The 25,183-nt window shown below is 42.2% G+C and overlaps 1 protein-coding gene across 5 annotated transcripts in view; it reads left to right on the top strand.

Moving 5' to 3' along the window:
• Nucleotides 1–2,752: 2,752 nt before the first annotated feature.
• LOC102082561 (retrovirus-related Pol polyprotein from transposon 412) overlaps nucleotides 2,753–25,183 on the top strand; it is a 37,591-nt gene continuing 15,160 nt past the window's right edge. Inside the window, exons 1-3 of one of the 5 annotated variants that reach the window (XR_003215497.1) lie at nucleotides 2,753–2,823; nucleotides 2,967–3,054; nucleotides 20,599–25,177. The gene's annotated coding sequence lies outside the window, so the exon portion shown is untranslated. Of the gene's footprint in view, nucleotides 2,824–2,966; nucleotides 3,055–17,628; nucleotides 17,976–20,598; nucleotides 25,178–25,183 lie in introns of those variants that run through there. The other 4 variants (XM_025901632.1, XR_003215496.1, XM_025901631.1 and 1 more) reach the window with 4 other exon arrangements.

Below are 25,183 nucleotides of genomic sequence, written 5' to 3'. Positions count from 1 at the left end.
GCGGCAAAAGTCTTTCACATCCCTCCGCTGCTGACCCCAGTAGTAGCCCTGGCAGAGGTGGCGTAGGGGCTTGGAGACCCCAAAGTGGCCGGAGCCAGTGCTCCCATGGCAGGCTTCCAGCACAGCTGACCTCAGCGACCAGGGTGGAGAACCAGGAGGATCCGGCTACTAAATCGAGAGACTCGTCAATCCTGGGAAGGGGGTAAGAGTCCTTTTTTGTCACTTTGTTGAGTAATCTGCAGTCCACGCAGAAACGCATCCTTAGGTTGTTTTTCTTAGGCACCATCACCACAGCGGAGGCCCACGGGCTATTAGATGGCTCTATGATGCCCGCCTTCATCATTTCACGCAACTCTCTGTCAGCAGCCTCCTGATGAGCCAGGGGCAGGCGGCGGGGGGCGCACTTTAATAGGCTGGGCATCCCCGGTCTCAATGACGTGCTCTATCTACCAAGTGTGTCAAGCCAACATCACTTTCTTCCAGGGCAAAAATGTCTCTAAACTCTTTTAGTACCTGCCATAGACTCTCTTGCTGCCGTGGACTCAGCCCTTCACAGTTCTTTGACCAGATGCTCCTCACTGCTGAGAGCCTCTCCTCCTCCCCCGCTTGCTGTTCTGCTGGTGGGTATGCGGTGGAGGTGGACGCTGCGGCACATGCTGGGCAGACCGGTGGAGGAATAAGCTGCACCTTCTTCCCATCAGGGAGTATGAGGAAGCCTTTGCCCAAGTCCAATACACCACCAATGGCTCACAAAAAATCCAGCCCAAAGATGCAGGCGTCCTGCACGTCAGCCACCCAGGCAGCATAAGGCACACTGAGGTCCCCCACCTTAAACTGGAACACTCCCCTCTTAAGTCGCACATTAGTTGGTTGCACAGCAGCTCCGGTTGGGACTACATCAGGTCGGACCAGTGTTGCATTGGACCCCGTGTCCAGAAGGGCCGTACAGGACACCCCCGCAATCATCACTGGAACATGTCAAAAGTCGTCAACCTGGGTCCAGCCCACAGCGATGACCGGTTGAGCAAGCTGAGTTTGCATACGGAGCTCTTTAGGGCTCAGGGCCTGCAGGAACTGGTCCCGAGCTAACTTCGCCTGCATGCCTGATGGTGGCATGCTGTCATACGCCCTCCGGCAAAGACACTAGACTTCATGGGCCAAAATGCGAAGGGGCTCTCCTGGCAATCTGCGTCTGTTGTGGAACCCCGACCTCAGCAGCACCGGCTGGTTATACTGCCCGAAATGTCTCTGAACTGCCCCAACCAGAGCATTATAATCTCCCCTTTGCTCCTCGGTCAGCAGCAGCAGGCATGCAGCTGAATCCTCACACAGGCACAAAGCCAATTGGAGAGCTTTATGTTCCTCAGACCAGCCATCTGCAACAGCTAACAGCTCAAACTGTGCAATAAACACTTCCCATGGCGTCTTGCCGCTGAACTTAGGCGTTTTTATGTTCGCCGCAGCTTGCTGGGCGCCGCCATGTTTGTTTACATCATGTGACGGCGCGCCAAGCGAGGTCGACTCCCTCCCACCGGAATCGCGGCCACGGTGCAAAAAGGTCCCGAGCCTAGTCAAACCTGGAGAAAATCCAGCCTCAGCAGACAGCCGCAGCGCTGTTTCCCTCACTCTATGGGCAGGCGAGCGCGGACGAACTTCCCTCTCCTCCCTCTCCTCTGTCTCCTTCTTAATCTTGTCCGGCAACATCCTCGTGTCTCGTGACAGTCAGCGTCGCCAGCAACAGGGTGTCGGGCGTTTTAGGTGTTCTTTCTTCACTTCTGACACCAGTGTAACGTTCTCAAGAACCAGACGTTTGAAGTCAGTTTGTCCGTTTATTCCATAACACAGGCAAACGGGCCGTTAACTCAGGGGGAGTGCCCTCGTATAACACCTCACTTCAGCCCCATACAGTCACACAACAATGAAGAACCCCCTCCCCTTCCTGCATACATTAACTCCCTTTTTCCTGCAGCACAACCAAACATGTATCTTAAAGAAATAACAACAGCATGCAGAGATAACCAACCTGTCACTGTAAAATAACATTTAACCATCGTTACAATATGTTTATCCTACCATAAAACAATAAAAGAAGGTACGACCTCTCCCATGCTCCCAGGGTGTAGGTGTGAATGCCAGAACACTCTGGTATGCACACAAAGTCTTTGCTGACCACTAAGGATCACACATCCTATCACTACACAATCGATTATACGCCTCTAAGCATATATGGTTAGATATTTCCCAATACAAATGACAATAATAAAATATAAATCCAACAGAAGCTCCACCAAAAATGTGCAGATCATTTTGCAAAGGCTCAAGACTGGCTCATGTTGCAAAACAAGGAACAGCATCTGCCCTGTCTACTAGAGCTTCAAATGAGAGGAGAAAAAAGTTTAAAGTCTGTGAAAATGTCAACAAATACCACAGTTTTAAGCCCAAAAATTTGTACCATGTTTATCTTTACATTCTGGGAGATCAGAATTATTATTATTACCCCCAAAACAAACAATAACCCCCTTTAACATTTCTCTTACAGATTGTTGAAATTTTACTTTTTTATGTTTTTCATTATACTTTAGAATTTTACCTTCTTAATCTTGCATGAGGAAGGAAGGGAGCAAAGTCCCCCAGGGACAGAATTGAATGTAAATAGTTGCATCACTGCAGTTTGTAGAAAAAAAAAAAAAGGCAGATCAAACAGTCGAGTGACGGTTTGTTGTTTAAAACATCTGCCTCTCTGACTGTAGTCAGACCGCAGTCATGATAGTCTGGGCTGTCCTCGCTCTGGCTCTGTGTGGTGTTCTACCTACACTAACAGAGGTTGTCAATGACTTTATATACTGTTCAGAGTTCTTCTACAAAGGGAGACAGCCTCAAGGTTTTGATCAAAATGCCCATAAAATATGTCAAAAGTTTTACGATAGCTCGTACTTCTTTGCTTCGCTGTATTCTACTACCCACAGGATCCCGCTCTACAGCGCCTACACCTTTGACTATACGTGCCCCAACCAGGAGGGACGGAAAACTGGGAACTGGTTCATTGAGCCGCAGGTAAACTGTTATTACTATCGCTTTATGGGAAACTTTGTTTGGTTTAAATTATCATTAGTAAGACTGTGCCTTCTCCTGTTAACAAGTGTATATTTTTGAGATATCCAGAAGATGAGCTGCAAATTGTTGGTTGCTTGAGTAATGGACTTTCTTTCAATGAACAAGCTTTGTTCATAAAGATGTACACAGAATAAATTTGATGGTAAAGTAAGTTATATTTAAGGAATTTTAGAAAAGATTTTGGAATAAACTTAAGTATATTTCACTGATTTTGTTTTACATCCAGAAACAAAAACCATTAACTTATAATGAAATTCAGACACACAGAGTATAGTTTTTAAAAAAATGTGTTCATGTATTGTGTCCAATTCTTTGACCCGAGAATGTTAATAAATAATCTCTGCAAAAAGTTTACTGTAAAATTCAATTGATAACCTCTTTAAAACAAAACCATGTTTGTTTTTATTATTAAATTATAGACTAAAAATGCCATCATCAAAAATTCAGTAGTCTTCCCCCTCTTATTCGCATGTCAAAATTTTGGTTTCACATATTCGCAGATCTTTTCTCAGTCACGTGACTCCTCCAGGTTTAGCACATAAACACAGACAATGCGTTGATTTTTCTGTCCAACACAGTGTGTGTTCGCTCTAACATAGTATTTGAACGCTAATGGACGATGATCCGATGGTGGAACAAGACCGGCGCCCCGAGGTTGATATTTTAATTTGTGTCTATGGTTGATACGAGCACCGCTCGCACATTTTTAACGGCTCCAATGGCTGAAATCATCTAATCGGTAAACCCTGGCCACTGAAGCCGAACTCCAGTATCATTTCACACACAGTGGAAGCGATACGAAGCAATACAAGGAACGCACCGCATTCGATCTGAACTCACTTTGGCAAAAATGTCCAGACTTTCCTCTCCCTGGGAACTTTCTCCAGCTCTTGTCATTTGTCATTCTTGAGATAAACAAAACATGTCCGCCAGGTAAAACCCAATTTTGGTGTTAAAAATATGAATACAAGTGTTAACCCAACTGACTAAAAGACAAACCAAGGCAATGTTTATACAACAAAAGTATGATTTTGCATTTTTTATACATATATATTTATTTTAAATGGTACAATAGATTACCACTACCTTAAAAATCCATTGTCCAGAAGCAGGTGTGATACTATTAAAATACAGAAAAAAAATAAAAGTAATGTAAAATTAAACATCATGGCTCTCGTCACTAAGTATTTAAGTCAATACCTTATATAATATCAAAATATGACATTGAAAATGTATTTTTGCATATTTTTTAAGTGATTAAAATCGTGTCCAGAGTTTTTGTCAACACCATCACATTTTTTTAAAAGTACAAAAAAATCAGGAATTATTGTGGGTAGCTTAGGACCCCTTTACCACTTCCTGTTTGATACACATGCCATGAGGTCACTGCTGTGATAATTCTTTTAAATTTTTATTTTATTTATGACATACCTTTCTGATAAAACTCTGTGTCACAACCATAGTGCGTCAAAACCAAAGTCGATGTAATGCAAGATTATTATTTTTTTTGTAAAAAGAGCTTAATTTAGTTAGATTGTAGAGGCCATAAGCAAATGATGAAAAACAAGATGGCTTCTGTCAGAAAAACATGTGTTATGAGAGAAAGTAGGGTATTTTGTCAGCACCATCAGATGTCAACACCATCAGGATATTTGTCTGACGGTTTGTTTTGACCCTTTTTCTAATGGTGTTGACAAATGCCACAAAAGTGTCCTATTCATCAATTATATTAAGTTATTTTTATTAATATTTCAATCATATTACTTCCTGTGTATTTTACTGATATTTCTGCTTTACAGATGTGTCGAATATTCTCAAATTTGCCTTATCTTGAATCTCATTGTTTATGTATACATTATTAATCATTTGGGTAAAAGCTTAGTCCTCTGCATTTAACCCATTCACTCAGTGATGCAGTGGGCAGCTACAAATCCAGGATAGCTGCTGTTGGTTGGATTTGAACGCCCAACCTTCCGATCGTGTGGCACTACTGGGCTATCTCTGCCCCGAGAGCTGGTCTTTAAGTGATGATGTATGAATCCTGCTTCCGGGCCCAAACTACTCTGTGTTTATTAAGCCTGTTGTGCTGTTAAAATGTTTTAATGCTTTTTATCTTGCTCTATTTAATCTGAACAAGCCCCTAAAAACAGTCAGTGATCACTGTGGGCCTAACCATCAGAAACCCTTGCATTAACTTTTATCAAGTGGAAAAAAGCTAGTGTTCATCCTCATGCTTCAGTGTGTTTATGTTATGCTAACATAGCTGTGTCACTAGTGATCACATAGTGTTAGAGCCAATCTATTGCAAAATATTTTTGATACTGTTTCAGCTATTATGTTACATGTTTGATTTTGTATAACATGTTGTTAGAGAGTAGATGCTGCGCGTTTAATTTGTGTCGGGTAAGAAAACGTTACAGCGCATGTGTGGTAGCAGGTTAGGATGCAGCCAGAACAGCAATGGAAATGTGCGCTGTAGCAGCAAATGGGTTTTTGACCGTGACATCATCTGTTTGTATGTACGTGTCAGAAATAAATCTGGACAGCTCACATTAAGAAGTGGAAGAATTATTTTTTCAAAGCTTGGGACAGAAATTCGCCACTACATAAAAGTCAAAAAACCAGCGAATAACGGAGGAATGTTTGCACGGTGGAGCCACCGACTGAGTCATAGAAAAGTCACCGGATCATCGGCATAAGGACGCCTACGCACAACAACACGGCGAACAGCTAAGTAAAAAGTGTTTTTTCAGATGCATCTTACCTGTGGAAGTAGCATAAAGGAGTTTGTGCAGTACACCACCCGACAGCTGTGCCGAAGAAAAATCATTACGGATTAGCGGTGTTATATAATTACAATGGTGGACGGCATTAACGACAGTGTGGATGTAGTTACGCGTGATGACAGCCAGAGGGCGATGACAGACAAGGGTCTGGAGTTCAAACCGCATCAGCTCACAAAGGTGAGAAGAGGCAAATTAGGACAAGTGACAGCACAGGAAGATGAAACTGAGCGACTTTTGAGCCGTGAAATTCTGCCGGCTGTAAATGATGTGAGAGGGTCACTGAAGGCTTACAAGAAGTTGTATGAAGAGTTTCAAGAATGCAATTATGCAGTGTTGCTGTGTATTAAAGATGAGGAGGAAAAGGAGGCTGACCAGCAACTTTGGTTTCAGCCAATGTCAGAACGATGTTTGCAGTTCATTAATAGAGTTAATACATGGATTGAAGCACAAACATGTGATCAAGAGATAACGCCAATGGACAGTGCATCCAGAGTGTCAAAAGCATCTAGAGCGTCAACCACGTCTAAAGTATCCAACACGTCAAGGGTGTCGACAGCATCATCAGAGCGCATCAAGGAAGAAGCTAACAGAGCAGCTCTGATGGCACGAGCAGCGTCTCTGAAAGAAAAACAGGCTCTAGAGTTAAAAGAAGCAGAAATTAAAGCTGCAAAAGAAAGGCTGGATATTGAAACAGCCATTGCAGTGTCTACTGCCAAAGTGAAAGTGTATGAGGAATGTGAAGGTGTTAAGTCTCACGTGAGTGAAACCAGACTTACGGTAACGCCATGGCGTGACCTCCTGAAAATGAACAACGAAAATGGTCATGGCAACGTAAAACACACACCAGGGAAGCCAACAGAGATAGAGAGGTCTGCCTCTCGGAGGAATCCTGGTGATCCAGGTGCTGCAGCAGGGGCCATACCTAAGACACATAGAACTCCACTGCAGGGGCCGAGCCAACGCCAAGAGGGTGTCTCACTTCAGGAGACCAGACCAAGTGAGCTTCATCAAGTTATGCAGAAACAGGCAGATATCACAGAGATGCTTGTAAAGAACCAACAGCTGGCTCGGTTACCACAAAGGGAAGTGCCAGTGTTCCACGGAGATCCTTTGGAGTACAGGTCGTTTATGAGGGCATTCATGCACGCTATCGACACCAGAGCTGATAGCAATTCAGATAAGCTATACTTTCTGGAGCAGTATACTCGAGGCGAGCCTCGTGATCTTGTGAGGAGTTGTCAGCATATGCCTGAACATCGGGGGTATGAAAGGGCCCTGCAGCTGCTTCAAGATAAATATGGAAACGAGCTACAGATTGCTAGCACGCTAATCGAAAAGGTGTCAAAGTGGCCACAAATTAAGGCTGAAGATGGAAAGGCATTGAGCGCATTCTCCGTATTCCTGGTGAGCTGTCGTAATGCCATGGAGGATGTCGACTATATGGAAGAAATGGACAACCCAGCAACTATGAGGGTCATCATTTCCAAGTTGCCATTTAAAATAAGAGAGCGCTGGAGAACCCATGCATATGACATCCAGGAGCGGCGCTGCAACAGAGTAAGATTCACAGAGCTGGTGGCCTTCGTTGAATGCCAAGCAAAGATCATGTCCGACCCACTCTTTGGCGATCTTGAAACAGCAGTGTCAGACAAGGTCATAAAAAAGCCACAGCAAGGAAACAAGTTGAAGAAAGACATTAGACATGGGAGCAGCTTTGCTATCAAGGTTAACCAAGGTTCAGAAATGGACAAAAGAAGCAGAGTGAGTAAGAACCAGAGTGACCTGTCACTCAATTGCGCCTTCACAAGACCTTGCATGTTCTGTGGGAAACTTCATACACTGCAAGAGTGTCACAAGATTAGAGAGGAGACTCATAAGGATAGAGTGGACTATTTGAAGAAAAACGGACTTTGCTTTGGATGCCTGCTAAAAGGTCACATGAGCAGAGATTGCAAAAAGAAGATGGTGTGCGAGGTTTGTTCACTCAAGCATCCAAGTTTGTTGCACTTCTCAAGTTATGAGGAAGAGAAGCCTCCCACTGAGGTCAATACGGATAGCACTGCTAAAGGCCCAGCAGGGTTGTCTGAAGAAAAGGAGACAAGTGCCTGTACTGGGGCTGGAGGCAGCTGCGTGCTTGCCATTGTACCTGTAAGGGTGAAGTCCTGCAAGAGTAACAAGGCTGTGGAGGTTTACGCTTTCATTGACCCAGGTAGCTCTGCATCGTTCTGCACCGACGCCTTGGCAAGGCAGTTGAAGGTGCAAGGCAGACGAACTGAGCTGACGTTGAGGACCATAAATTCCAAAAGTCGAGAGGAGAGTTATGTGCTCACAGAATTAGAAGTCAGCAGTCTGGCAGACAACAACTTTATCGCACTGTCAAAGGTCTTCACACAGAAAAGTATTCCTGTTTCCAGAGAGAACATCCCACTTCAGAAAGAGGTTGACAAGTGGCCGTACCTTCGCGAGGTGAAGTTGCCTCATATTGACGCTGAAGTGGAGCTTCTCATTGGAACTAAAGAATACACCATATTGGAGCCATGGAAGGTGATCCCAAGTGAGGACAATGGTCCATATGCCGTAAAGACAGCACTTGGATGGATTCTGAATGGACCACTCAGAGAAACAGATACTGCAGCCAATGATGTACAACCATGTGCTACTGTGAACAGAATAGTCATCGACAACGTGGAACAACTGCTTGTACGACAGTATAACCACGACTTTCCAGAGCGTCACTGTGATGATAAAGCAGGAATGTCTCAAGAGGACCACCACTTCATGGAGTCTGTGTCAAGCTCTACTCATCTCGTTGATGGACACTATTCCATAAGTCTTCCTACGAAGAAGCTGTGTGTTCAGATGCCGAACAATCGAAGTGCAGTATTACAGCGTGCACTGAGCCTTCAGCGTAAGCTGAAAAGGAATCCTGCACTCCATGAAGAATACACTGCCTTCATGAGTGACATGTTGAGCAAGGGATATGCCGTTGAGGTTCCAACAACACAGTTAAACCGCAAGGATGGCAAACAGTGGTATATTCCCCACCATGGGGTATACCATCCACAAAAAAAGAAGCTGAGGGTCGTCTTTGACTGCGCTGCCAGCTACCAAGGAGTTTCACTGAATAGTGAACTTCTACAAGGGCCAGATTTAACAAACTCGTTGATCGGAGTGCTGACACGGTTCAGGGAAGAGCCTATTGCCTTTACAGCAGATATCGAAGCAATGTACCATCAGGTGCGCGTACCGGATGACGATGCTGACCTGCAGCGCTTTCTGTGGTGGCCAGCAGGGGACCTCAATCGAGACATTGCTGAGTACCGGATGATGGTGCACATCTTTGGTGCGACTTCTTCTCCCAGTTGTGCCAACTATGCACTGCGAAGAACAGCAGAGGAGAACCGCAGCAAATCATCACCTGAAGCTGTAAGCACAGTTCTGGAAAATTTTTATGTTGACGACTGCTTGAAGTCTGTTGCCACGGAAACTCAAGGTATGGAGTTATACACAGACCTCACTGAATTGTGCTCTGGTGGAGGATTTCACCTAACGAAATGGACAAGCAACAGTCGTGCCTTGCTCACATTCATCCCTGAGCATGAGAGAGCTAAAGATGTCAGAGACCTGAACTTGAACCATGACCTGCTGCCTATGGAACGTGCTTTAGGAGTTCTATGGTGCCCTGAGTCTGATGCATTCAAGTTCAGGATTAACATCAAAGACAGACCTGTGACGAGACGTGGGATACTTTCCGTCACCAGCTCCATCTATGACCCACTGGGATTCCTTTCCCCAGGAACTCTCCCTGCAAAAATGATCTTGCAGCAGTTATGCAGGGAGGGTCTTGCTTGGGATGATGAGATCCCAGAACAGCTCAGTCGTAAGTGGAACAAGTGGTTACAAGAGCTGTGCCAGCTGTCAGAGGTAACCGTACCCAGGTGTGTCAGACCATTGGACTTCGGTCCTGTCGCAACAGCACAGCTCCACCATTTTTCTGATGGGAGCGAATGTGGATATGGAACAGCGTCATACTTGAGGATGACCAGTAAAGACGGACGTGTTCACTGTACGTTAATGATGGGAAAATCCCGAGTGGCGCCCCTGAAGCAAACCACTATTCCACGAATAGAGTTGACTGCAGCTGTGGTTGCTGCAAAGACAGACAAAATGTTAAGAAGAGAGCTTAAGATGAATCTTCATGAATCTACGTTCTGGACTGACAGCACAACTGTGTTGAAGTATATTGAAAATGAGAATCTTCGCTTCAAGACATTCGTGGCCAATCGCATTGCGGTCATTAGAGAGCTAACAAAGCCTCAGCAGTGGAGGTACGTTGGTACAGCAATCAATCCAGCTGATTGTGCTTGTTTACCTGTCTTACAACGAGAGCAGTACACATTGAAATTGCACACACCTTGGATACTGATTCATGTCTGAACGCCATCAGACGCTTTGTGTGCAGAAGAGGTCAGGTATCTGTCATGCGTTCAGATAATGGCACCAACCTAGTTGCTGCTGAACGGGAGTTACGCGAAGCCATTCAAGAGTGGAATCAGTCAAAGATCCTAGATTGTCTCATGCAAAAGGGAATCCAGTGGGTATTTAACCCACCCGCTGGTTCTCACTTTGGAGGGATATGGGAAAGGCAGATCAGAACCGTGAGGAAGGTTCTGAGGTCTATACTGAAGGAACAGTTGGTCAATGATGAAGGTTTACTGACACTGATGTGTGAAGTGGAGTCGGTACTAAATGACAGACCGCTTACTACAGTAACAGATGATCCAACAGACCTGGAACCACTGACTCCTAACCACTTGCTACTGATGAAGAAAAAGCCGGTTTTGCCTCCTGGACTTTTCAGAAAGGAAGACTCATACTCCCGCCGCCGTTGGAAGCAAGTGCAATATCTTGCTGACTTGTTTTGGAAGAGGTGGGTGCGCGAGTACTTGCCTATGCTTCAAGAGCGTCAAAGGTGGACTCAGGTCAGAAAAAACTTAACTGTGGGGGACGTTGTAATGGTGGTCGATGAGTCAGCGCCAAGAAGCTCGTGGGTGTTGGGGAGAGTTCTTCGTGTCATTCCAGATGCTAAGGGTCTGGTGCGGCGTGTGATCATCAAGACAAAGACTAACACCTTAGAAAGACCCATTGACAAGCTATGCTTGATCTGTGAGAATGTCATGTAAACTGGAATGAGAAAATACCGTGTATGTTCTGATCGGTTACAGGTTTTGTGAAAGATAATTTGAATGACCATGTGTGATACAGAAAGTATTGATGTTATTTGGCTCTTTTGTAAGTGTTCAATAATTGTCAGTCTTCACGCCCTCCAATTATGGGGCTGGAAATGTTAGAGCCAATCTATTGCAAAATATTTTTGATACTGTTTCAGCTATTATGTTACATGTTTGATTTTGTATAACATGTTGTTAGAGAGTAGATGCTGCGCGTTTAATTTGTGTCGGGTAAGAAAACGTTACAGCGCATGTGTGGTAGCAGGTTAGGATGCAGCCAGAACAGCAATGGAAATGTGCGCTGTAGCAGCAAATGGTTTTTTGACCGTGACATCATCTGTTTGTATGTACGCGTCAGAAATAAATCTGGACAGCTCACATTAAGAAGTGGAAGAATTATTTTTTCAAAGCTTGGGACAGAAATTCGCCACTACACATAGCACATCATTATATACCAGCTAGTCCAACTTCAGTAACCCGACAAAAGTCACTGCTGTTTAGTTTTCTGTCTTCATTTATGTTGGAATGTAGGTGGAAACCAGTGAGCTAACTTCTAACTCAGCCACACTGATCATTTTATTAAAGATGAAAGAATTTAGATAGTATGTAACTCTCAGTGATGCCGCAGAGTTCCTTTGACTTTGGGATCTGCAGCGGAGTTTGGACCTGGAAATGGCTAATGACGTCAGACTTAAAGACCGGATAGCATTTCTGTTGCTTAATACATGATTGTGTTGTGAATATTCATCCTTAATCTGTATAAATGAATATGGTTCCGAAAAAGTATAGTAATTACAAGATGGTACATTTCAGGCTAGAATGGCAAAGGGGAACCTGTAACTAAAGGAATGAAAGAGAAGGAACAGGGAGGATCAAAAAAGGAGCAAAAAAAAAAATAGTCAGCCTGAGTTGAAGAAAGAGTTTCTCATAAAGGAAAGGGAAAGATGGAGAAATAGAGTGAAAGAGGGAAAAATAAAGAACATCAGTGATGTGAAAGAACGAGAAAAAAGGCAGAAGAGAAGGTTTTGGAAACAAGCACAGAGACACAAAAGGAGAGAAAGTACAGCGGGGTCTAAACACACAACCACAGAGAGCTTTAGGAATCAAGGAGTAGTAGGCAGCTACTTGCTGGTGAACTATTAAGATGTAGATGTACTTGACATGTGCAAAAACAGAATTGTTATGATGTGTCTTGTGATATTACGTAAGTTGTTAAGGTTTAATGGTCATTTTGAAAGAAATAATATCTTGTTTTCTACTAGTGTGTCACCACCATCAGATTTGTGTCACCACCGTCAGCACCTTGTCAACTCCATAATATGGAGTTTTTTTTTATTTTACTCTTTTGAAGAACCATATATTTTCCTACCTCATGATCTTCCAATAAAAGTGCGTAATTTTCTCAATAAATGTGTCATTTGCATGCTGCTAAATATAATTGTTTCTTATAGAGATTAAATACAAGCTTCTGAAAATATGTATGTAATAAAAAGCCAAAACAATCTTACTTTTAAACATGGTATAATTAGTTTGAAAACATATGTGCATAAACAGTAGAACAGAGAAGCTGCTAATAGTCAAAATAGCTGAAACAACTTAATTTAAAATACATATTTTTGCATTTCTGTGTCTGACGGTGTTGACAAAAACATAAATTATTAAAAAATGTTACACCTGGGATATGCCGGCTTGTACACATACACGAGAGACACAAGAGTTCTTCCTCACTGATGTTTACTGTGCTTCTTTTAACGTACACAGGTACACCGTAGAACTGGTGAATACAAATGTACAAGAAAATTATATTTCAGCATTAAAACATATTGCAATATAAAATTCACAAAATATAAACAAACATACCACTTTGGCCTGCAAGTAGACAAACCGGTGTAACTGGAACTTAGGACTTATTATTTCTTCCTTAGCTTGACTATTACACGGCTAGACCATCACCATGAGCAGCTTCTCTGACCTTACTTCCCAAAACAGGAAGTGACCTCTGCCCTTACCTTATACTTACAGAATTAACCGGTTATTTTCCATGTATCAAAGTAACTTTACACCAATCCGGTATGCAAATAGGAAAATGTTAACATGCTCAACATAAAAATAAAACATACAAAATAAAATGCATTAATTAAATTATCATTACAAGAGCTCCGCCTAGTGGTCAAATACTAACATTTCACCAACTGTTACATGGGAGATTGTACCAAAACATGGTGAGACAGCCAACACTCTGTGTAACAATTATTTATAAATATGTTTTTGAAAAATAAAAAAATATATTTTAGAAAATTAAAACCTGTTTTGTCCCTAATATCAGGAATCACTGGTAACTGCCGACAGCTGGCGCGATTAGTTTGATTGCGGGATAAACATTGTTGGTGTAGTTAGAAACGGTTACGTATTGTGCACCTTAAAGAAAATGAAGAATAAGTGTGTGGACACAACTACTGTAATATTTTTTAAGAAATGTTTCAGAAAAGATCTGAAATGTTTCTGCAATGTTTTGGGTGAAATTTTAAGGTTTGTCGTTTGTATTGGAGGGGAGAAGGACTTACACATATTCGCGTTCTCAAACTATTCCCGGTTGTCCCCCGCGAATTTTGGGGGGAACACTGTACTCAAAGGTGTGCATTTACACTACTCACAATAAGTTAGGGTAATTTTTTTACATACCTTTATTTTCTATTTGGTCTGAATTTTAATGAATTAAGTAAAAGTTCCCTTTGATATTACTAATAATGAATGAGAAGAAACACAATTCTCATATTTAATATTATACTGTAATATTTTATTACCCCCCCAATTTAGAAAATAACAAGGATAGTTTATGGCTGTTTAAAAGATGAACTTAGAAAGACTTACTGACAAGAGCAGCTTTTCATACCTATTGAATGTTGAAACTGATGCCAAATGGAAAAGTGTTGTTATTTGTTGTCTTTTGTATTTTTTGGTATTGGCCTCAATATGTAACACTGTAATATTAAATATCAAAGCTTTCTCCTTCCCTTCTGATGCAGCCATGGGTCAGTTGAGCACGCAGTGGGAGGACCATAAAATACACTTCGTATTTACGTCAGCTAGTGGGCGTAGATTTGTCAAAAGAGCGGAGACTCATCAAAACCACCGTCCAGACGGTTCTGAATTATGGTCGGGAGAGATCGCAAGCTGCTCTAAAATGCTTCAATGAAATAAAAAAAAAACAACCCACTTCTGGCTCATTTTTAATGAAGGAATAACGTTGGACTAGGGTAGAAAACTCCAAAAAACACCTTTTTACGCAACACTCCCCTTTCAACTGAGTGAGAACTGTGAGGAAGCGGTATATAACTCCTGAAGTGGCTGCACATGTTATTGATGTTTTTAGACAAACTCCTGTTCAGATTTGACCTGCATCTTGTGATTTTTATTACTGATGATTTTAATAATAGACTACAGTCTATTGCTCCACTGAAATTAAAAACATTAACATCTAAAATGAAGAAATGACTATATCAGAAGTTTAAAAAGAAATTACAGGAGAGCTGAGAGGTAGTGCTGGGCGATATGACTATATATATCGTGTGGACGATAGAAAAGTGTCTATCGTGCCATTTGTCTTCTATCGTTTCTAACCCAGATTTTATAAATTATTACATAAAATATATCATTAACCCTTTACAACTGGTCGGAGCAGGCACACCTCGTTTTACCTAACTATTTTTAAATCCATGTAGAACTGGAACCACGTGAGGTAGCGCAATAATTTATTTTGCATGTGAAACCGGAGGAGTTGTACGTACATCTAATGCCATTAGCTTGTCCTAGGTCACGGTTTCCTTCCACATATAGCTTTGCAAAAATTGCATAAGAAGCACTTGCAGCAACAAAAAGATAATATTCCAGAAACACGCTTTGCCGATGTTCAATAACACTTCCTACGTTGGCATATATGTCAGAGCAACTATCGCATGTCCGCCATTACCTGCCCGAAACCGGAAGTGATGTCATTTTCGCGAAAGGGCCTTATAAGCCTATGTTGGTGTTTTTAAAAGTCATGTTTCACTTTATGCTTTTCTGTATCATTTCTTGGATGCTTAGAACTCAAATTACACTGTCGGAAATAGTTTATTTTGAAGCATTATAATATTTATTTTCATTTTTCCTGTAGTATATAAAAATTAGTGTATCTCAAAAATAAAACTATGAAGACACTCAAAATAAATTTCTCGTGGTTGGAAACTATTTTGTGCAACTTTTTTGTATTTACAGTTTTGAAGGATACACCTCTTAAATTTTTCTAACTAGAAATATATGTAAAAAAACAAAAACGATTTTCAGTTTTTTTGTAGTTTATTGCACTACACTTTTTTGCAATTTATGTAGTTACTATGGACTTAATGCATACATATTATTCAAATTTGGGCTCTAACAGTTGTGTTGATGTATGGAAACTTGAAATGCTAACACAAATGACACTACAGCGTGTAAAAATATAAACATAAGCTCTGGCGGGCTTTGTTCTATGGTAGGTCTTAAAAGGCTAAATAGCCTGTGGCAAATATATTAGTGTTGTCTTCTCACTATACATGCTCTTAACTTTATGCAAGAGAAAATAAAGTCTAAAAAAATGATATTTTTCACAAAGAAACTCTGTCTTGTGGTTTTGCGACATGGTGCTGCTGTACGTGCACCCGGATTTGCGACATACTTTACGGTAACTCAAAGCAAAGACTGCACCCTCAGCACTTGCTGTTTACAGACTGCGTAATTTCTAGATCACCACAGGTCAGGTGGTATATCGTGATATATATCGTTATCGTGATATAAAATAATTCATATCGTGATAAATATTTTTTCCATATCGCCCAGCACTACTGAGAGGAGATAGAGAAAAACAAAACCAATAATTCATCAGGACATTTTTAAAGAACAACTCAAAATTTACAATAACTCAATTAAATGGGCAAGAACACTATATTTCTCAAACCTCATAACTGAAAATAAAAATAACCCAAAGTTTCTTTTCAAAACAATCACTCTTATAATAAATAAGGATTTCAGCAAGTCCTCTGTGCCATTATCTAATGCTGCATGTGAGGACTTTGCAGACCACTTCACGAATAAAGTCAATGCTACAAGATCCAAGCTTTTATCATTACATGATGTTAATCTCAATGGATCACCAGCATTGCTCTTACCTGAGGAAACACTGGAGAGTTTTGTCCTGGTTGATGCAAAGATGCTTGGTCGAGTTTTTCCCCAAGTAAACCCAACAACCTGCCTTTTAGATCCCATTCCCTCTTCATTTTAAAAAAACATTTTATGGTTTCTTTTAGTCTGAGCTTTTAAATATAGTGTTAGGATGCCTGGGTCGTTGACCCAGGGTTTTGAGTTTATTATATTATCAGAATCAGAATACTTTATTAATCCCAAATGAAATTAGGGTTACAGCAGGCAGCACGCTAATGGCGCATGCGCACTTACAAAGGAACCTTCTGACCAACTTTACACAAACATCACATTGGGGAGACATGTCAGAAAGGTAGGCTGATAGGAAGAAAAAAAACAACGAAAATACATAACATGAGGAGAGAGGAGGAGAAAAAAACTCCACTCAGACTGAGCTCCTAGTGGGAGAACAGTTTGATAACAGAAAAAACACCTCAGCACAAAAAGCACATGACTATCAATACACCATAGAAACACAAGACAAGCAACAGGGGCGGGTAAAGGGTAAGAGAGAGCCGGTGTAGACAGCGCATCCGGTCCTGCAGCATGTCTGCGCTGGTCCAGTCGACTGCCATCTTCCCCGGTAGGGCACAAGCATCGAAGGCGTTCGGAAAGGGAGGGGGGATCAGTGTATGCATATCAGTGTATGTGTGTCCAGAGTACAGCTGAGACAGTGTCCTTCGCCCTGCCAGGCTAAGTAAACAGTCTTCCAGCCAACCCAGGTGGCCTTGCATGGAATGGGGGGAACAGTCTAAACACAGTCGTTATCAGGGTGTTATGTTCAGCTCCAGCCTTGAGACCGCAGCTGGCGCCGAAGGGGTATCCGCATGAAGTGATGGTGGTTTTTACTTTAGTGCGAACAACTCATATGAATTTCAAAGCTGTTCTAACAGTCCAACACTGGTCTCTCAATCTCCCGCTGGAGAGCCGTGAGCTTTCTATGATGTTATCCAAACTTACGTTCCGTGATGTTGTCATTCTTGTCCTCAAAGAGCAGGCTCTGAGAACTCATGACCGCAGTGCACTTCCCAAGATGTGATCCAATTTCGCTCAAGGTGTTATTCCGAGCGAGCCCCTCCAGATGTAATCCAGTTTTTCACTCAGAGGTCTTGTTCTGAGTATTCACGGCAGCCGTGTGGTTCCCCAAGATCTTATCCGTGCTGCACTCAATGAGCCCATTTTGAGAAACTCACGCCTCGTCCCATCGTTTCAATCCCAGCGGGCAGCCTTGTGGGGGTTTGAACAGCCGGTTCCGCTTCCTTAATTCTTCGATAAGCCAGGGCCAAGCCAAATTATTTATTATTTATCATTTCTAGTCTTTGGTTTCTTTGTTAAGTTCTGTCTTATGGTTTATGTCTCTGTGTTCTCTAGTTGCTGTCTCCCTGTGTCCAGTCAGAGTCTGTGTCTGTAGTTCAGTCTGTGTTATGTTTCCTGTTTTACTTTGAAAGTCCGTGTCTCCTGTTAATGCATCTGGTTTTGCTTCCCCTGTTTCGTTAGGCCTGATTTGCCCCAGCTGTGTTTCCCTCCTGTTACTCATTCCCTGATTGCTCCCTCTGTGTATTTAAGCCCTGTGTTTCTCTGTGTCCGTGTCGTGATCTACCCTTATCTAGCTGTGTGTTCTGGCTGCGTAAGTGTATTTTGTATTCCTAGTAGTGATGGGCAGATGAAGCTTCATGAAGCACTGAAGCTTTTCATCCAATTGGTTCACCCCAGCGCAAAGCTTCGTGAAGCTTCATTTGCTCTAGTAGGACATCTAGTGGACGTGAAAATATTAGTTGGCATGAATTTGAAGAGTGTGGCATTTTGCACACAGCCTGTAAATGTCAACAACAAAAGGAGTGTGTAAAACATGTATATTGTAGTGATGGCAGTATACTGTGTATATTTATACTGGCAGTATGGAAAATGATTATTTGAAAATGCTTAAAATGGAAATGATCATTTACTGTGAGGTGAGGTATGGACAGTGGTTGTGCTTTTGTAACGTTGAGGTATGGACAGCTACACACTGAGGCTTTGAGCCTCAGTCCTGCCTCTTCACATTTTATTCTGTAAAAACTAAAGTTTCACTGCTTTTATGACCTTTTTAGTGGGGAGGACATAGCTAGGATTTAATGATTTAACATATCTTTTAATTCTTTTGTCCTCCACAATGCTAAATGGCTGGGGGTCCTCAATCACCATGCTAACCAGGTCTTCATCTATTGGAGATTGTTCGCCTGAGGAAAGACAATAAAAACAAAGCACAAATATAAATATCACACACGTAACTTATTACAGTTGTATAATATTGTTATATCATTTAGTAAGATTACTGCATGCTATATTATCATGGCATTTGATGGCTCACCTGGTCTTGCTCCACAATCCGTTAACCCTTATTCTCATGCAAAGCTCTGCAGTGCCTGAGCATGGATGAGGTGTTGTTGTTATATCTCAGCTCCCTGGCACATAGCAAACACTTCACCTTTTACAAAAGTAAAGACAGCTTAACATAAATTGTATTGGACCATCAGTATTATGAAAATACATCATCTGTAGAAATGTACATACCTTGTTGGGAGGAATAAAATCAAAATGTTCCCACACAGGGGAGGACATCCTCCTCTTCTTAGCTGGCTCCATTCTCTCCTGACTTTCTCTCCTCACTCTCATAAACCTCCAAACTTTCTCCAAACTCTCACTAACCGCAACTCTCCATCAAACACCCACATTTTGAATGAAGTCTAAGGGGTTTATATTGCTGTCATAGCTCGCGGCAAAGTTCGAACCGCTTCATGAACCAGTCACGTGGTACAGCCAGGCAGCGAGGCTTCGGACGTCATCATTTTCAACTCCTCCCATAAATGAAGCAAGCCTCGATACGCGCTTCGCGGAAACGCCCCCTCCATTACTCGACACACGCTTCGAAGCCTCGATACAGAACGTCACATCACTAATTCCTAGTTTTGTTACACTTTTGAGTTCAGCATTAAAGCTGTTTTTTGAGTTGACGTCTGTCTCCGGAGTCTGCACTTTGGGCTGTGGTGAAGCCCCTTCTGAAGAAGAGTAATTTAGATACAAATGTTCTTGATAATTACAGACCTGTATCCAACTTACCGTTTTTAAGTAAAATTATTGAGAAAATTGTTTTTATTCAACTGCAAGGTTTTTTTTAAATTAGCAAAAGATTTTAGAAAGAATTCAATCTGGCTTTAGGACAAACCACAGCCCTGAGACGGCCCTTTTAAAGATTTTTAATGACTTAAGAACTTTGATAGACAGAAACTTTCTGTCCTGGTGCTACTGGATCTTAGTGCTGCTTTTGATACAGTATACATCACCAGATTTTATTAGACAGACTCAGGAGTCTGGTGGGTCTCTCAGGAAATGTCATTAAGACAGGTTTTTATCATCTCAAATATTGCCAGACTCCGCCCTTTCCTCTCTCTTACCAGCACAGAGGTGCTGATGCATGCCTTTATTTTCAGCCGGTTAGATTATTGTAATGCCCTGCTCTCTGGTTTACTCCAAAAACAAGGACCAGGGGGCGGGAACACATTACACCGGTTTTAAAATTGCTGCATTGGCTCCCTGTGAATTTTAGGATTGATTTTAAGGTTGGCTTATTAGTTTTTAAATGTTCAAATGGTCTTGGGCCTTCTTATCTTAGTGATCTACTTTTAAAGTATGAGCCCTTGTGGACCCTGAGGTCCTCTGGCTTTTCAGTTGTTCCCCAGGGTGAGGAACATGACTTACGGTAGGACCTCGTTCCACCATTACGGTCCTCACCTGTGGAACAGCCTGCCGGAGAGCCTCAGGGCTGCAGAGATCATAGAGGTTTTTAAAAGGGGGTTAAAGACCCACCTTTTTAATATGGTTTTTAGATTATCTTACCTGGATATTTATTCATTTATTTGGTTTTATTCCAGTTAACTCTGCTTGTAGATGATTTTACCTGGTTATTTATTCTTTTATTCGTTTTAACTCCTGTGTTTCCCCATGGGGGTTCATCATGCCAGGGTTTAGCTGGCTTGGTCTGTGCTTATTGCCACAGTGCTTGCCCTCACTGGCAAGCACTCAATGGCTGTGAGGTGGACCCTGGGCTGCCCTGGTCTGGGTGGGTGCTGTGGTGATGCCCTGGTGGCTGAGCTGGCACCTGGTATGAATGAGTCCCCAATATACTGTTTCCTCACAGCAGAGGCAGGGTGGGTTTTTTACTTTTAACAATCGCCGTACTGTTTTTATTACCTTGTTCATTGTGTGTGTAGGGTGGACCAGGAGGATTGAGGGGCTTATCATGATTCAACCGTGGTTTACATGAAAAAGTACACTGCAAGCGAGTCACAAAATGTCAAAGCCAAACAAGCTGTTGATGATGACTACTCGCACACTGGCTATGACCGAGGTCACCTGAACCCAAACGGCTACCAGTGTGGTCGAGGGCGCACCGCCACCTTCACCCTCACCAACAGTGCCCCCATGGACGCCTGCTTCAACCGGGTCCACTGGAAAGAATGGGAGGCTGCAGTGATTCGAATTTTAAAAGACCAAGACCCAGTAGGTACAGCTTACCTGGTGACAGGGACTGTACCCTCAGCACACAACAGAATACCAAGGCTGGGGATTTTTGATGATCCATCTGAAAGGGACTACAACAGGGTGACAGTCCCCACACATATTTGGACAGCAGTGTGTTACGATCATCCAGATGAAGAGGAGTCCTTCTCTTTTGGTTACATAGGAGTAAATGAACCTCATGGCATTATCACAGTCAAATCAGTTCAACAGCTGACACGGCGCCTGTCTGTCCTCTACGCCAGCACCAACTTAAACATTTTTGCTGATGACTGCTTTTTTCCAAATAGCAAAAAGCGTAAATCGGAGAAACTGGCGAAGAAGCTGCGTAACACAGTTCAGCTGCCGATGGGAAACCGACTCAGCATGTCTCCAGATGCCATGAATGTTCTTCGCACCGCCTTGAGCCACTCCGATGACGAGGGAATGGTGCATCCTACAAAAAGAGTCAGGATCACAGACATCAAAGTAGACTTCTTTTACAAATCCATACAAACATGGCTGACAGGAATGGAGGACATAAAATTTGCCAGTGGACTTTCTTGCTTGCTTGATACTCCCTTCTATGGGCCGGCGAGGGATGAGCTGCGACGCAAAAGACAAACATCCCAGGAGCTCGTCTGCAGACTTAAACCAGAGGTCCTAGATGACTGCTCAACCTCCTGCCTGTACGTAGATCAAGCTAAAGACTACTATTGCTCCACCGGATACGTAACTGTACGGTGCTCGCCAACATACTCAGACATAACGGTAGAAGGACAGAGATGTAACAGTGACCACACCTGTGGTCATCACGGTTGGGATTACTACTGGTGCAACACTGCGAACAGCTGGAATTACTGCAGCCCCCCACTGCCACTCGGAAAAACAAGTAAAGGGTTATACTGCAATTCCAAACGTAACTGTGCTCATTATGGTTCTCGAAACTTGTGGTGTGACATTGGTGACAGCTGGGATTACTGTACCAGATAATTTCTACGCCTGACGACATTCACTTACAGTCAAATACCATGTTACCATGTTGGCCATCAGCATCTGAAGGCCAACCCAATTTGAATTCAGTCATTTAACCTTGAAAAGTCATGATTGCTTATATAAAAATGCCAGATGTGTGAGAGCAAAACTCTTCAACAATCAATGTAAACTCTATGTTGAAATAAAAAGGAAATGAATGAAAGAAAGCTGTTTATGTTTTAATAAAACATGCACAAAGTTTGATAAATAGATTCATTGAGACAAAAAAAGAACATCACTGGATGTATAACCTTCAATGGTTAAATAGAGAAAATATGCTTACCTGGAGTCAAAAGATCATTTCAATCTCAAACACAAGTCCTTAACAACAAACGACGGTGGGAAAACAGAATGGATGACATGAAAGGAGAAGGACAGGAGGAAACTTTTTTTCCCACAATGTCATTTTCAAATCCCTTTTTCACCTAAGGTTATTAGTGAACACCGATCTGTGTGGGATAAATTTTACTTTGGTTGCAAGGAAAAAAAGTTCACTGGCCAGTTTGGCAGGCAATTAATAATAGTTTGTTATGTCCCGTATAATTGTCATCAGGAATATTGTTTCAGTTATATGAAGGTCTGAAAACGCCAGGCCATCTCCCATGAACATATTCTATTCATTCATTGGTTGCTGTTCACTAGAGCATCCGTTTTACATTTTAGAACTCTGTATCTGGCGTAATCTCAGTGAAGAGGCAGAAAAATCTCAAATTATTCTGAGATTTTCTTTCAGAAACTTTGATCCAGTGTAAGTATTTAAGCAGGTTAGAGTTTGGGTGAGTTTAAACTCAGATTTAGATGTCTTTAAAAATACAGTTTTGCAGAAGTTTTCAAGTTGTCAACAAAATTAACAAACACAAAATTAGTTGATCATTTTGTTTTTGATTAGTCATTAAGTGTTGAAATATTCAAGCTAATTTTTCAGCATAGTCAGAAACTTAGAGAAATAAACTTTTTAAAGTAAACTGGTCATTTTATAAGCATACCTTAAGGGGTGTTCAGATTGACTCAATTGCATTCCATTGCACTGCTTCCTCCTGTCCATTTCGCTGTGGCGTGAAACCTCGTTGTGAATAATTAAGAAACATTAGCAGCTTCTGTTGTCTTGGAAACACTGCGCTGCATGACTCTCGCACTGCAACCACGGACAGAAACCCGACAAAACTCCCACCGTGCTTTCACCACACACACACTGTAAGGGAACATAATGGAATGGCAGAACACATCGATCTGAACAACCTTCACTGATGAATGTGCAGGCTGCCAGCGATTACTACTCCCTCTATCCCACGACCTCGTCGCTGGCTTTCCTGCATGTATGGACCACAGCGAGATATGTCATCACTGCCACTTGACTAGATACAGAAGAAACTGGAAATTGGACTGAGAGAAGCGGCTCCATGGGAATCGCCCAAAATGGCTCTTTTAAGAGCCACTAAAAACCATTAAGATCTTGATCAACTTTGTGTTCTGCCGTGTATGAGGTTCACAAAAAACTTTTGTACTTGATTTTTTAAATATATTAAACGAACCAAAACAAACATGTATGAAAAAATTACAAAAATATGATATTCACAAATATGTTCTTATTTTGAATTTATGTAACATTTAAATTGAGAACACATCATAAGAGTACAAATAATTAATAAAACACAATATACAATATAATATAATACAAATGTTTATAAAAATTGATAATCATGTATACGTCACAGAACCTATTCCATCATCTTTTACAAGTTTCAACTGAAAAAAAAAGAACAGCTATCGTCTGCTGGAATAATAGAGTTAGGGTTTTGAACTGAAACTGCCTCTTCTAAAGAAGAGACAGTGGTGCACGGTCCATCCTATGTTTTGCTGCAGGGCTCTATGATTTACTTTACTTAGTTTTTGTTAAGATATTCTAACTTAATTTAGCTTTAGTTTCATCTGAGTTTAGTTTTAGTTTAGTTACATGCCTCCTTTACTTTACTTGTCCTTCTAATTGGTATTATAATTTGCTTTACCTAGTTTTTAGTGTTACGTTCTACATGCATCTTCTTTGGCTATGCGTTTCAACATATCTGTGTCTTCATCAGGCCCCAGTGCATGTCCCCTCTGTGTCTCTTTTTTTTTTGGTTTGTTTCTTACTCCTTGTCTTTCTTTCTTCTTGGTCTTAGTTTCTTGACTCTTTGTCTTTCTTTCGCTCTCCCAGTGTTTTCCCTTTATGCAACATTTAATTTTGATAGGCGCCCCCTTTGTACTTTCAAACGTTCCTTGTTGAGTTTCTAATTTGTACAGTTCTTAGTTTAATTGTTGTTGGTCTTATATTTAGTTTTAGATGCGAATGAAAACCCCATCAGCTCCTGACAGCGGCAGCAGGTGTCTCTCATTAGGTGCAGGACAAAAAGAGATGCTGCCTGTGTCAGTGAAACTCCGTGTCAGCAACAGGTAAGGTGTTCTTCTGTTCGGTTCTGCAGTTTTGACGGAGAGGGAAACTGGGCCTGTCCTGCACAGGCTTCCCTAGAATCAGGCATGGCTCCAGGGGTAACGGAGGCCCGCGTCCCTCCAGAATCAGGCACGGCTCAGGAGGTAACGGAGGCCCGCATCCCCCCAGAATCAGGCATGGCTGAGAGGGTAACGGAGGCCCGCGTCCCCCCAGAATCAGGCACGGCTCAGGGGTTAATGGAGGCCCGCATCCCCCCAGAATCAGGCATGGCTCAGAGGGTAACGGAGGCCCGTGTCCCCCCAGAATCAGGCACGGCTCAGGAAGTAATGGCAGCCTAGGTCCCCCTAGAATCAGACACGACTCTGGGGGTAACGGAGGTCCACGTCCCCCCAGAATCAGACATGGCTCTGGGGGTAACAGAGGCCATAGTACAGCGCTACCCAGTGTTGGTTCTAGGGAGATTGTAGCTGTCGGTGGAAGACGCAGGACAAGCTGCAGCCAGGGTGGACCTACCCCGAATCAGAGCATCAAACCTTGAGGAAAGGTGGAAACATTTTCCCCGATCCATGGGTAAGCATGAGATTGTTATAGTCGCTCCTTTATGATTCATGTTGCTTCAGGCGATAATGCTTTTCTTTTCTGGTCGTTCTTACAGGTAAACACCTGGCTGACTACAAAGTGTCCCTGAGCTGAATTAATCCAACCAAGTTTGAAAAATATGCTGTACGTGCGAGGGTCTAAACTGTGAAGCGGTTCCTGTCCTTCATGGGATATCAAGCCCGTCAGACACATGACCTGCTCTTCCTTGACGATGTTCAACGAATATACAGGTAAAT

The sequence above is a fragment of the Oreochromis niloticus genome, linkage group LG20, assembly GCF_001858045.2.
Source record: "Oreochromis niloticus isolate F11D_XX linkage group LG20, O_niloticus_UMD_NMBU, whole genome shotgun sequence".
In the NCBI taxonomy this organism is placed as follows: domain Eukaryota; kingdom Metazoa; phylum Chordata; class Actinopteri; order Cichliformes; family Cichlidae; genus Oreochromis; species Oreochromis niloticus.
This window is presented reverse-complemented; position numbering and strand designations above follow the sequence as displayed.